Source organism: Neophocaena asiaeorientalis, unplaced genomic scaffold, assembly GCF_003031525.2.
Source record: "Neophocaena asiaeorientalis asiaeorientalis breed wild unplaced genomic scaffold, Neophocaena_asiaeorientalis_V1.1 scaffold182, whole genome shotgun sequence".
Lineage (NCBI taxonomy): Eukaryota > Metazoa > Chordata > Mammalia > Artiodactyla > Phocoenidae > Neophocaena > Neophocaena asiaeorientalis.
The window spans coordinates 2,787,653-2,800,482 of record NW_020174648.1 but is presented as its reverse complement, the minus strand read 5'-3'; the positions used below and the strand labels follow the sequence as shown (position 1 = coordinate 2,800,482).

Sequence of the window (12,830 nt, the reverse complement as noted above, 5' to 3'; positions counted from 1 at the left end):
GCAATGTACATTAATTCAGAGAGACAAAGTAGGTTTTGGGGGTGGGGGGCAGGTGTGTAATGGGTACAGAGTTTTTGTTGGGGATGTTGACACAACATTGTCAACATGTTTAATTGTATACTTACAAATGGTTAAAATGCTAAATATTAGGTTACTGTATATTTTACCACAATTAACAAAAAAAGCAACATGCATTAAACACCCAGCTAGGAATTCCTATTGACCTTACAAACTGGCAGGGGTGACCCATTCTACACCAATTTGTATTCCTCTGTAGGAAAATAGAAAAATAAGCCATAAGCAAGATAGTAGGGGGTCAGAGAAACTAGCCAGTCTTGTAAGGGAACCCACTTTAGAATCAAAGCTGTCTATTTAACTACTCAACTACTTTGTGGAAGGGAATCAGGTATAAACAGATATCATTCCAATGCTGAACAACTCAGTTTGAAAATTTTGAACTTAGGAAGCAAGAATAAGAATTCAGACACTCTCATGAAGCATCATTTGCTTTACACTAATGCTTACTTTAGGACTCAATTAATTTATATACTTTTCTAGGGAATTTTGAATAATTGACAAAATACTATTACCTGGAAGGCAAGAGAAGGGTATGTATTAGCAGTCCTCTGTCCTGGCTCCCCATTTAGTCAACACACTCCTCCCTTTGCCTCCTGTCTAAAGCACAGTAGTGGACACAGTGCAGTGATGCACAGGGGCTATAGAACCACATGGATCCCTTCTGTGGGCAAGCTGCTCTCTCTGCTTCTGTCTCTTCTACTTTAAACTAAGATAAACCACAAAACTGTGCTTACCAGGATGACACAAGAAATGAAGCTAACATTATCAGAGCCCTCCAGGGTCCCCAGTTGAAACAGAATGAGAATTGGTGTGGTTACAGCAGTCCCATGAAATCTCCAGTGATTTTTTTTTTTTTTAATAAAACAAGTCAAGGAGACACCTATACTGGTTGCTGCTTCAGAAACCAGTAAGATCAAAAGAGTCTGTACCTTGCTGCTCAGTGAATGGGAGACTGCCACCCCAGTAATTCTAACATCTGAACAATGATCTCAAGAATTACCGACACCATGTATATAAAGTAGCTAGTGGGGGCAGGCATAGCTGAATTTAACACATGTATAATTTCTAAAACATTTGATATTTCCAACTAGAGAGTCCGCAGTCGTTTTTTGGATATTTTCCAGTTGGCTATTTTGTTTTTGCTATATTTAAGCATTTCCTGATTTTCCCTCTGCTTCTATTCCTTTTCACCCGGCCACTCAGCTGTTCTCGTTGATGCCAGTGGCTATGGAAAAAGTGAGCAGCAAAGACAAAAAAGAAGCAAGGCCAGAAGGAAGACAGAGGTCTGGAAAGGTTTCTGCAGAGCCCCAGGTCTAGCCCACTCGGGAGGACCACTGCATGTACCTGCGGAGAGCCTCCAGGAAGATATCATCTTCCACGGTATCAATGACCACGTTCACCCCACCACTGCCCACCAGCTTCCTTCGGGCTGCCCTGACTGTAGCTCACGATGGACTGTGCACCCCTCTGCATCGCCAGCTTGCATGGCTGCAGCTATTACCTACATAAAGAACACAATGCTTCTGATGGTCCAGAATACGTACCAAGAAGGCTCACCCCACCCACCCAGCCTCCAACTAAAGAAGGAAACCAGCGTGACCTCACTGTCATAGCATCAGCCTCAACCCAACACATAAGGCCCATCACACAGCACCATCACACTGGCCCCTGCATACCCACTGGCAACGTGATCCACATTTCCAGGAATCCGGGAACTCCAGTGGGTCTAGCTAGGCGACAGTTCAGGAGACACTCACAAGTTCTTCTCCAAATGCAAATTAAAACCACCATTTATTGAGTACCCACTATGAGTCAAGTAGTAAGGACACAAGCTAAATAACCAGCTTAGAGTCAAAAAAGCAAGATCCAGCAGTATGATGGCAGAAGTACTGCCATCATACTGGGTCCAGTATGTGCAAGCTAGAGGTATCTAACCTCGATCTACAAGATCAGGAAAAACTTCTCAGAGGGTAAAACATGATTCAATGGAAAGATCTTGAAGTCAGACAGACCTGAGTTCAAATCCTGGCTCTGCTACTAACTAGCTGTATTACCTAAGGCAAATTACTTAGTAAGAACTAACACTTACATGGTGCTTACTATGTGCCCAACACTATTCTAAATGCTTTACATATATTAATAACTCATTTAATCTTAATATCCCAATAATATGCATACTATTATTATCCCCATTTTAAAGATGAAGAAACTGAGGCAAAAGAGGTTAAGTATCTTGCCCAAGGTCACACAGCTCATGGGAGGCAGAACTGGGATCCAAACCCAGGTAATTCGTCTCTAGAGTTCATGCTTTTAACCTCTATTTTGCCTGCCAACTCCTCTAAGCTTCAGTTACCCCATCCATAAAATAAGATAAATTTTTAAAATTAAATGGAATACTGTATATAAAGCACTTAGAAAACAAAGTGTTGGATAAACTGAATCTATTGTTACACATATGCAATCGTTTATTCTATTTAAACCTCATAAGAACATTATGGGGGAGGTACAGTTACTCCCATTCTGTAGATGGAAACAAAGACCCAGAGAGGTTAAGTATTGGGTCGGCCAAAAAGTTTGTTCTGTTTTAAGTAAAAATAAATGACACATTTTTCATTTTCATGAAGAACTTTACTGAACAATGTATTCACTAACCAAACAAACTTCTTGTCCAACCCAATAATTAAGCCAGGATCATCCAGGTAGTAGGTGATAGAACAACTGTTCAAATCCAATGCTGCTGATTCCAAAGCCCATGCTTTTCCACTCCATCACCCTGGGAGAAAGCCATGCCTAAGACCTGCCAAAGATGGCATAGATGGCTGTGGGTGATATTGTGAGGAGGTCTGGGGTTTGGAAGTCTCCAGAAAATCTTCAGACACTCAAGAATTGCCTAGAGGTGCCTTAGCCCTGAGCAGCATCCACCAGCCCAAGCACTTTGGCCCCAAGGTGACATTCAGAATGTGCAAACACCCAAGAACATCTGTGTCCTTCAAAAATTCCAAACTCACCCATAACTATTTGAAACTGAAAGTTACCCTCATATACTCCCCCGTGGAACCCTCAAACATCTGCATTTCACTGACTGCTATCAGCACACAGTGCCATAGAGGGAAGACACCAGTCAAGGGTCAGGCACCTGATTCCAACCCCAGGATTCTCTGTAGGTCCCAGTGAGGCCTGCTGTGAATCATTTTCTCTCTTCGTGCCTCACCTTCTTTGTCTGTGAAATAGGGATAATAAACACTTGCATTCCCCATCTCCCAAGGGGTCTGTGAGGACCAAGGGTAAGATAATTGCTGTGGAGGCAATGTGAAAGCAATATGAAATACTGTGAATGAAAGATGTTATCAAAATGACCTGTTCCAAGTAGGTGGCATGATGACATTATTTTTTTGTTTGTTTTTGCTTAAAACCATTATTGCTGCTAAAGAAAATATAGCTTAGATTAATTTTAATATCTGAATTAAAACAAATTTTTCTCTCTACTTAACTTCCTATAACTATTTAAAACAAATGGTAGGGACTTCCCTGGTGGTGCAGTGGATAAGACTCCACGCTCCCAATGCAGGGGTCCCGGGTTTGATCCCTGGTCAGGGAACTAGATCCCACATGTATGCCACAACTAAGGAGCCCACCTGCCACAATAAGGAGCCCAACTGCTGCAACTAAGACCCAGTGCAACCAAAAAAAAAAAAAGTAGCAGAATCTCCTTTTAAAATAAATTAAAAATAGGGCTTCCCTGGTGGCACAGTGGTTGAGAATCTGCCTGCCAATTCAGGGGACACAGGTTCGAGCCCTGGTCTGGGAAGATTCCACATGCTGCGGAGCTACTAGGCCCGTGAGCCACAACTACTGAGCCTGCGCATCTGGAGCCTGTGCTCCGCAACAAGAGAGGCCGCGATAATGAGAGGCCCGCGCACCGCGATGAAGAGTGGCCCCGCTTGCCGCAACTAGAGAAAGCCCTCTCACAGAAACGAAAACCCAACACAGCCAAAAATAAGTAAATAAATATTTTTTTAAAAAATTAAAAATAAATAAATAAAACAAATGGTACAGTTTTATCTTCCCAGAAATGTTAAATAGTCAGTGGTTCTAGACAATGAGACTAACTGTGGTCTCCCCGTTAAGAGAGGTGCTAAAAGCCCTCACTTTTGAGTTGAAATGTGTTAATACTCCATGAAGAGCCTCCTGGTATCTAAGACTGCTTTCAGAACTCATATGTCCTTCCCAAAAGAAAGTCAATGTGAGAAAAGAGAGCTGCCACCTGGAGAAATTCCACACCAGTCCAATTATCACCAAACCTGTATAGCATCTTGGCGCCTCTGGATATCCCAACCGCAGGCTACGCAGGAACCTCACACTCAGCACATCCAAAACTGAACTCACCATGTCCTCCTGGGTTCTCAGTCCCAACAAATGGCAAATCCCCAAGTGCACCTAGTTTGCGCCTTCCCACTCAATATCTAATAATAACAGGATCCCTTTTTAAGGGATCCTCCATGACACACCATGCCCTCAAACAGGCACATGGCACGAGTGACCTCAATATTCCCACAACCACCCAATGAGAAAGCATTATTGTACAAATGAGGAAACTGAAGCTATTAAGCCAGAGACAGCTACAGTTTGCCCCTAGGTCGGGCTAATGTCAAAGTCTTTGTTCCTTCAACTATATCAGGATGCTCCCCAGTCACCAAATTCTCTATTTTCTTCTACTTTGGTATCTCTCTGATCATCGCCTCCAGTGCCTTGTTTCAAGTATCATCACTTCTGGCTTGGATTGCTCCAGGAATCTGTCCTATTGCCTCTGACCTTGCCCCTATCCCTCATCCCCACTGCTACCAAAGTGAACTTTGCAAAATGCAAAGATGATCATGTCACTTCTCTACAAAATCCTCAATAGCTCCTGCAGCTTCCAAGAAATGTTCAAATTCCTCAGTGTCTCATGATTTTATCTCTGCCCCCCTCCCTAGAGTCATCTCCCACTGTTCCCCACACACATCCTTCGCCCCACAGATGCTATTTGCAATTCCCTGAATGCATCACGTTAGTACCTATGTCTCTGTCTTCTAATATGTCCTCCCACCACTAAAATGGCCTTCCCTTCCCTTCTTCCTCTATTCAACTGCTATCAGTCCTGCAAAAGTCAGCTTAAATGTCCACCTCCTCCAAGAAATCCTTCTTCTCTAACACCCGCAGCCTCCTAGAAAAGCCCCTGTAGAGAGGTGGGTCTTGCTTTCATGTATTTATTCATTCATTCAAGAAATAATTATTGAGTGCCTACTAAGGTCTCGGCACCATGCTAGGTGCTGGGACTGCAATAATGAATCAAACAGACACTACTCCTGCCTTGATGGGGATTACAGTCCAGTGGGAGGGACACATTGATCTAGTAATGACACAAGTAAAGGATTAACCACATGCTATGAAAGAGAAGTACAGGATGCTATGAGACCACATACAAATAGTCCAGGGGAGGGGACAAACATCTCCTGAGGGACAAAGAATACTTCTCCAAAAAAGCGGCATCTGAGTTTAAATTTGAAGCTCGGTGGGGGACAGTTTAGAGCATTATAGGTAGAAGGAATAGAATCTTCAGAGGTTGTGAAGCGAATTGAACCTTGCCAGGTTCTAGTAACTCAGAAGGATGCGTGGTTTACTCCTAAGTCCCCTCACTAGTCTGCAAGCAAACAGATGGCAAGACCCTACTCTAGGTTACTTTACATCCCCAGTAACTTGCACATGATTTTTAATAAATAAATGAATATATTCCATGTTTGAAAATAAGAGGTATGATATTTTTTAATGGAGAATCAAACATGCAAATGCCTTGGCCTGAAGAACATTTGCTGCCACTTCAATCACGGCACGGCCTGTGGCTCCAGCTGCTGCTGTCACTAAAACAACTTCTCTGTGCCAGAGAAAGATGAGTGTTACTCAAGAAATCAAAACTCCTCCAACGGTATGATTTCACAAACATTTTGAAGCTAGGACATTTTCAAGCAAGAAGAGAACTGAGAGGCCATTTAATTCGACCCTTCATGTACATGTACACATATATGTATGCTCTCCAGCTTCTCAGGCTGGGTTATGTATGTAGATCAGTGCTAATTTAGTCCCGTCTTGAAGACTTCCCAGGTAAGGGTCCTTAATCTCTCTAGGTAGTCCCTTCCTCATTCCAGTGGCAGCCTTCCTTTGCACTACCAGTCCAATTTCTGCTTCATAAATTCTGTCCTAAAATCATTCTCCTACTAAACACTGCCAAATTTTAGAAGGTAACAGCCACTGCTCAACTAAGCCCATCTCCCTGGATCAATTCTGAGGCTCTCTGAAAAGAGCAAGAAGCTGTAGTTATGCTCCAGGTAAAGTGGGAAATTCAGCACCTCTGAGTTTGAAATATCCCAGTTAGGTACACCCAACCAAGCCTCACAGAAACAAATACCACAGGCCTCCATTAAAACCAGAGTGAAGCGAGTTTAAATAAACCAGCTGGCTAAAATGTAAAGTTTTCTAGGAGGTGATATCCAGAGGGGTCAGACTTGAGGGACAGATTTCTCCAAATACATATTGGCCAAGTTCTCAGTCTACCATTCCCTCTCAGACAAAAAGATATCCCCACTGTCACCAGACTCCAATCTTGGGTCACTTGCTACCTTCCTTCGGCCTTTCCTCAGATAGACATGAGGTAAGGGTCAGGGAAAGGAAAGGAAGGGGCAAGGTCTTGGTGGACACTTCTGGTATCAGAGAAGGTACCATCTAGCCCTCTATTGTCTACACAGTTCTCACCCGGGCTGGGTATGGGCCTGATGCTCCAAGGCCAAAGTAGCAGTGCCATAAGATACCGGCAGGGCAGCAGCTTCTCAGAGGGGGACCCTTTCTGGAATCTGCCACAGTGCCTATAAAAGAGATAACAGTGACTTAGAGATTAAGCACCTGTACCTTTTCATAAAGGCTGCTCAATATATATATTATGATTTGATTTGCAAAGGGCAACACATGTCAGGAACCAAGTCCAGTGGAAGTCAAGACCAAGCAAGCAGTGGCCAAGTTCAAGACTTGGGTGCATCACTCTTCGAAAATCCTAAGGCTGGCATCTGGATCAGGAAGGAACCAGCTTACAGAGGAGGTAACACAGGCCACTGTAGTATAATGAGTGAACTGGATGGTATAAAAATTTTACCTCACATAAAGCTGTTTTTTAAAAAAGTGTACCGTTCACCACTAGGGGGCATCATTCACATCCTGCACAAACATAGCCCACCCCACGCCCACCCCACGCCCACCCTGGCTGGCAACGTTCCCAGGACTCTCCCTTTCACAAGCTCGACGTGGGGAAGAAACCCATTACATCCAGCTCAATGCCCCAAACCAGTTTTTCTACCAAAACCACCTAACTATGGTCCAGTTGGAGAGCCAGTCAGTTGCTCCGGGGCTCAGAAAACAAAATGCCCTTCTTCATTAAACCACTCTACACAAACAAACCTCTGTGCAAGTGTTGTCACACCGATATAAAAAAAGGGGTTTAGGGCTTCCCTGGTGGCGCAGTGGTTGAGAGTCCTGGGGTTTAGCATTTGAAAGAAAGAACTGCTTGGTTGAGAAACAAGATATAACCAAAAGAATACAAAGAAAGAGAGGGAAAGGAGAAGAAGGAATGATGGATAGATGAAAAGTAAAGAAAAGAAAGCAGAAAAAATATCTCCAAGGATTAGTATTGAGAGGTAGGGCTACCTTGTGGTCAGTGATGCATTCTTCAGCCATACCATTAAAGCCACTCACGCCAATAACTCCATCTCCCTGAAGGGAAAATACCATTAAGGGTATGTTCAAATGCATGCCCTTGCTATTTATCCCTTCCCGAATTAATCCAAAAAAGAAAGAAAATCTTTCTTTCTGACCCACTAAGACACAGGTTCCCTTAATTATCTGTTCAGTGTTACTGTTCAGTAAATAATTCAGCCATTTTCTCACTACCCCCATCAGGTGGCCAAGCCAATCTGAGCACATTTTGGACAATGATAGGACTGAGCAAGAAAAAGACTAATATGGGGCTTCCCTGGTGGCACAGTGGTTGAGAGTCCACCTGCCGATGAAGGGGACACGGGTTCGTGTCCCGGTCTGGGAAGATCCCACATGCCGTGGAGCCGCTAGGCCCATGGCCGCTGAGCCTGTGCATCCGGAGCCTTTGCTCTGCAACGGGGGAGGCCACAACATGAGAGGCCCGCGTACCGCAAAAAAAAGAAAAAAAGAAAAAAAAAGAAAAAGACTAATATGAATTAGAATCCCAGTGTTCATTTCTTTCACATGAGACTGAAACTTGAGAATTCTCTATCCTCTCAGTAACTAAAAATCCAGGTGCTGCCTTTTATTAGTAATAAAATATTTAACGAAGCCAGGAACTTCCACAGACTTCCTTCCCTCAATTCAGAATTAGTTTCTCCCTGCTCCGTCTCGTTTTCCCTTTGGTGTCTGCTGGCAAAGTCCAGGAGAAGCAAGACCCTTTGGCTACAAATGAGGTTAGCACATTTCTCATAGTTACCCACACATCAATTCCCTAGATTCAACTAATTTACCTCTTTCACCATGCTGACATCTGTGCCTGTCTCCAATACTGTCCCAGAAAACTCCATTCCTAAAACAAATAGTTTAAAGATTATCTGTAAAGCCCAGCACAAGAGAGATGAGAAAACCCTGATCAACAGGCCGTCCTATGAGTAATCTGGAGCTGAGAGGGTTTGTGTTCCCCTGACCCAGGAAGAAGGGTAAGAGTGTTGTACCCAAAGCACAGGAAAGTGAACTAAGATTTCGTGATAACAACCTAAAAAGCTATAGTAGTCCCATTCTTACCGTGACACAAATGAAAATTTTAAGAATGGGCGAAAGCACAGAGAATCGCGGGTACACAAGTACTTTTGACCTTGATCACTGGGGCCTTGGGTTCCTACAGCACCTCAATGACAAATTCATCATACTGTATTTATCTGTTGCCATGTCTCCTCTTCTGAACTATGAGGCCCTCGAGGACATGAACTATATTTATTCACATAGTACTTGGCTCAGTTGGATGAATTGGTGTTGTCTGCCCTTTCTTCTTCTACCTCCAAATTTCTGAATTTAATTATCATACATTTCCCACTGAGCCGCCAGAAGAATAACTCAATTGAGTATGACATCTTCCCCCATCCAGCATTTCAACAAATACAAACAGAGGGAAATGGTTCCAATTGTTGAGCTGAGACTTAACCAAGTACCCTAAGGCCAAAACACAGCAACTGTTTTGCAATCACTGTATCCCTAATATGCAATCACTGCATCCCTAATAGTATATATCTGTATAAAATATACATGTACTGTATATTTACAGTATATAACTGTATATTACTTATATATATATATACAGATACATACTAAACTATACTTATATCTCTTTTAATAAATTTCAGCAACAAAAATCAGTCATTGGTCCACATATTCAGGATCTAAATGTAATCAGATTGGGCATAATGCAAATCAGAGAGCAGGCTGCTAAGAAATGTATAAACTGTTTCTTTCTGATCCTCTGGTATTAGGTTTCTTTGGGAATGTATTCATGAGGACTGAGAGTTTTAGCTGCAACCAGATGTTTATGATCCTTCAGGGTAAAAACAAAATTGAGGCACTGTCAAGGAATGAAAGGGAATGACTACGGCCAATGATGGTTCTGATCAGGATTCTGGTGAGCATAATGATATGTAAAATTGTATTTGTTCGTTTACACATTTTTAAAGTATTTATTGAGGCGTGGATGAAATAAGTGAAGGGGATTAAGAGGTACAAATCTTCAGTTGTAAAATAAAAAGCCACAGGGATGTAATATATAGCATAAGGATATGGTCAATAATATTGTAATAACTTTGTATGGGACACATGGTTACTGGACTTACCATAGTGATCATTTCATAATGTATGCAAATGTCACATCACTATGTAGTACACATGAAACTAACATAACATTGTACATCAACTATATTTCAATCAATCAATCCATCAAGTATTTATTGAGCATCTACTATGAGCCAGATACAAGAGTACTAATGGGGCTGGGGGTGGGGGGACGGAAATAACGTTGAGCAAGACAGTAATAGAACCTTCCCTCACAGCACTTGCAATCTAGTGATTCTAATTAGTAGTGAGGCTGACATATCTAAGACACCACTGACAGCAGGCAGACACCTCCATCGTAGTGCCCAAGATGAAGCACATGGTTCTGAAAACACTCTATATCTTCTTTTTTTGAAGCAGTCACTTGGCCCCTTCCTACTCACCGGGTGTGAAGGGAAGTTGGGGCCTTTCCTGATACTGATCACGACAGGCCAAAATATCAACAAAGTTAACCCCACAGAAATGGACATCAACTCTGACCTGCAAAGGAAATAGAGCAAAAAGGCAGAGCCGTACACATCTCTGGAGACAAAGTTCACTCAATTATACCATAATATTTACTGAATTTACTGAATGCCTACTATATGCCAGGTACTGAACTAAGTACCAGTGTACATTCATGAGGCAGAATGGACAAGGTCCCTGACCTCATGGAGCTAAGAGTATGGCAGAGAAGACAGACATTAACCAAATAATTATGAGGATTTATGTGTTAAATTACAACTCCTACACAAAATGTTAAAGATAGAAATATACGGTGCCATGAAAGCACATAAAGGGGAGATTTGACCTTTGGGGGAAATCAAGAGAATCCCCTGTGAAAGTAACACTTGACCTAAGAACAGCTAGGAGTTAACTATTCAAAATAGGGGGGTAGGGAGCCTGGCACAGACAAAAGCAATGGCATGTGCAAAGGCCCGGTGGTGGGGACAAAAGAAAAAACAGCTTAGTGCACAAAGAAGAGAAAAAGATGGGGCTAGAGAGCAAGGCCCACAGCATCTGAGGGTTTGTAGGGTTTGCTGAGGATCTTAATCTTTAGCGTAGGAACAGTGGAAGCCATTATAAGATTTTAAGCAAAGGGTAACATGATCAGCTGTTTTGGGAATCAGGAATTCTAGGACTAGAACAGGATTCCCCAGCTTATGTGTTTCATGACAGAGCTAGAGCAGAGGCAGGCCTGCAGCAATTTCTCTAGACCTTGTTAAGCAATGGTTCTCAAAGTATGGTCCCCAGATCACCAGCTTCAGTGTCACCTGGCAACTTGTTAGACATCCAAATTCTCAGCCCCCGACCTACTGAATCAGAAACTCTGGGGACAAAGCCCAGCAATCTGTTTTGACAAGGTAATTCTCATGCAGCCTGGAGTTAAAGAACTACTGTCATAGACCAACCCAACTCAACAGGGCTTGGAATCACAGGAGGAAATGAAGGCTGAGAGACAGAATCGGTGACATTCATCTATATATTTGTTTACATTTCCCATATCATACAGAGGTGACCTTATTTATGAGAAGATACTTTATGGGCAAAATGGATTCATTCAACAATATTTTAAGCATCTGCCACATGCCTATGTGGGGATTTAATGTTAAATTTAATGTTAAATCCTATGGGGATTTAACGATGGATAAATTCTCATAGTCCCAGCTCTCAGGAGCTAATATCTGACACAGCAGTCCGGACAAATAACAGAATAAAGGAGCCCAGCCCTCAAGCCTATGCACATTGTGTGCTTGACACAGTTGCTGACATGTACCGCACCTATAAATCCTCAAGCCACTCCACCTTGATTCAAGGTGAACATCTTTCAGCATGTGAATCCCAGGAAGCAGACTGGCTGCTGTCCTGCGCTCACCCAAATAATCTATTTAGTCACAGGGTCCGTGTTAGTGACACTTCAGGGCTGCAGTCACATTTCTCCCTCTCACCAGCGGTCCCCAACCCTGAGACTCACTGCCTGCTTCACCTTGTCAGAGGTTCTCATTCTCCACGCCAGATGACAGTGTTACCAAGGTGATCAACAGGCAAAGCCAAAGTGGCTACCCCATTTTCCGCCACCCTAAATGTGGGTAAATGCCCACAACCCTAATATAACCCCACCCACCCCAAATCACTGCAGTACACCAGGGGAGGGAACAAGGCACATTATCATGTAAATAGCGTTAGCGGGCTGGCTGTGGGGGAGGAGGGAGGGCAGATAATTAGATGCTGATATTGAAGAAGAGGAAGCAAAGCATGGGGTCCATTTATCTGTGCTAAATCAATAACTCGCAGGTGGTTATGCAAAGTCGTGTGCAAATCAGACTTCTCTGTTTCTAAGGCAACTGCTCTGGGGACTTCTACATTTGTGTTCTGGGGAACAATCTTCCTTTTGCGCTTCGGCCTTTTTGTGACCCCAGAAAGGGCCTTTCTAGAAGCCCAGCACGAAGTTGCGCTCCAGTCTCGCGGGCGCCCCTTAGCTGAGCACTCGGGAACTCAGTTCCGGTCGGGAGCCCGCGGGACTTGGGTGGTGGCCGCGGAGAAGGGGCGTCTAGGGGGTCCCGGGGCCAGGCCAGTCACCCTACCTCGCGGGGCCGGAGATGGCGGGGGACTGCCTCCTCAAAGGCCAGGGGCTGCTTCAACCCGGCGCCCAGCGCGGCGCGGTAGTGCCTGCCGCAGCCCTGCCCGGCCCTCCTGCAACGCAGAACAAAGGGTCGGGTTACTGGGGGCGAGCCGGTTAACGCCTTTGGAGATTCTGTGGTGAGTCAGGGCCGCACCTGCAGAGCCACGCCCGAGGCAAGCACAGTCCCCACGCCGACGCCGACGCCAGGGCCCCGCGCAAGTGTCGCCAGAGG

The 12,830-nt window shown here is 43.9% G+C and overlaps 1 protein-coding gene across 1 annotated transcript in view; it reads right to left on the bottom strand.

The window, feature by feature from the left end:
• The window catches only part of SEC16B (SEC16 homolog B, endoplasmic reticulum export factor), a 92,134-nt gene extending 79,304 nt beyond the window's left edge, over positions 1–12,830 (bottom strand). The window contains exons 1-6 of the mRNA XM_024758828.1: positions 12,753–12,830; positions 12,561–12,669; positions 10,380–10,476; positions 8,649–8,707; positions 7,807–7,872; positions 6,865–6,974 (exon numbers count right to left, since the gene is read on the bottom strand). The gene's annotated coding sequence lies outside the window, so the exon portion shown is untranslated. The remainder of the gene's footprint in view (positions 1–6,864; positions 6,975–7,806; positions 7,873–8,648; positions 8,708–10,379; positions 10,477–12,560; positions 12,670–12,752) is intronic.